The sequence below is a fragment of the Chelon labrosus genome (genome assembly GCF_963514085.1).
Source record: "Chelon labrosus genome assembly, chromosome: 8".
NCBI classification, from domain to species: Eukaryota; Metazoa; Chordata; class Actinopteri; order Mugiliformes; family Mugilidae; genus Chelon; species Chelon labrosus.
In genome coordinates, this window is record NC_140358.1 from 2,300,572 (window position 1) to 2,302,708 (window position 2,137).

Here is a 2,137-nt window from a genome sequence, read left to right on the forward strand (position 1 = left end):
ATGAATTGTTTTGTATGTAAATAATGTATAAATAATGTGTGAATAATTTAGTGTTCGCACATATTCTTAAACATTAAATATAATTGTTATATTCTGAATATAATGAATATTATTTTAATTATATTTTTCTCTTGAAATGTGACTGATTTCACTAAAACATTAGATGAACAATTAAAGCAGTTTTGTTCAAAATGATGCATCCTTTATTTTTTATGCATGTGTAACATACTAAACCACCTTCTGTGAACCAACTGTACACTACTGTCTACACTGCACTATATTTCTTGTCCTGTCTATGCACCACCTGTCTATACTTTGTATATATATTGCACTTTTCTGCGTTTCTGCACTTCTGGTTAGACACAGACTGTATTTCTTTGTCTTTGTGCTTGTACTCTGCACAATGACAATAAAGTTGAATCTAATCTAATCTAATGAACTGATTAATAACAACTGATTCAATCAATAACAATAACAACTGATTCAATCGATAACAATAACAAACATTCAACTGATTCAATCAATAACAAACACTTACAATAAAACAGGACAGAAGGCAAAACTGATTGGTATAGACAAGATTAGTGGAATTTAAGGTATGCATTCATGTATGTGCCATAGTAATATACATCTAATTTCTCTTTCATTTCCACTATGAATGAATCATCACGCCAAATTCTTTCTACAGTTAAATCTGATAGGGTATCGGTAACAAAGTCACACCATGCCAGTCCTGTGATTGCCAGTTGGCCCTGAACCTGCCAGTAGTATTTATGTTTACGTCTCAGACTGGCGTGGCCTTCCTGCACCTTGAGGTGAGCAACCTGAGAAGGATAATTTTTTGTGCTGCTCTTCACTAGCCTAGACTCTAGACGCGCCCCTAGCGGCAGCAAATTACATTTGCTTCCAGGGGCAGTCTAGTTACTCTCCGTTGACTTGAGATTTCGAAAAATCCAAGATGGAGCGGGGCAATCACGAGTCGGTGGGCGGGCTCAACATGATGACGACTCACCTGCGACCATAAATTCTGTGAATTACGCGTGAATTCCCCATCCTGCTAGAACTACCAGAGCGATGGCTGCTGCTAGCGAACAACTTTCTTTCGAATTGGCTTTGGCCGCCACTCTGAAAGACTTGAAGTTAAGCTTTTCTCTGGGAAAGGAACTCTCTTTTCCGTCGCTCTGACTACGTCACCTTCTTCGTTGCTCTGATTGGTTGTAGCGCTGTCCTATTGCGTGGAGAGGGAGTTTGAAAGACAACCGTTTATCCCACCCCTCCAGTTGAGCCCTGTCTATGGAGAGTGCCCAGACTCTACATTTAATGTGGGTCTGGCTCGTCAGGCTAGCTCTTCACCTCAACCAGGCCAAAAGGAGGCGACTCTGAAGGGTCATACACCCATCCGTCTGGACTGGCCCCGAGATGTTGTGCGTCAGGGTGAATGATGAAACCTGCTGGTAACACATTACATTGCATTAATCCAGCATAGTTTGCCAGCACTTCAGGCTCCATCAGCAGACCACGCTTCATTGCAGCTGTTTGCATTGTGGAGCCTCTGATCAAATAAACAGCTGCAGCCTCCTGCTCAGCACTACCCGCCCTACTACTGCAAGCATCCCGAAAACGACTGGCAGTCAGCCTTGGTCGCCGTAGTTGTGTCCACGCAGGACATCTGGACTGCTGCCGGGTTTCTTCCTCTATCTTGCTGGACAGCTCTGGTGACACCTGAAGAGACTCGAGATGCATTTGCTGATGTAGTGTCGGGACGAAATGCAAGGTGTGATGGAAGGTGTGCTGCATCAGCGGAAGGGATGGAAATTCTGGAGCCATGTGGTGTATGATGAGGTCACTGGACTTCTTGGGTGGACAGTGATAGGACAGGGGGGATCCACGAGGGACAGACCCAAATCTAGATGGTGTCAGCTCCATCTCAGAAAGCCCATCAAAAAAAACAGCCATGAGAGGCTGGGGCTGTACCTGGCATAATTTTATTCCAGATGCCATCATATTTGGATCTGGCAGTGGTCCTAGACCAGTGGTTCCCAAACTTTTTCTGCTGGGACCCCCTTTGGTACATAAGAAAATCTTCACGCCCCCCCCCCCAAAAAAAAAAAAAAAATATATATATAAATGTTCAGAC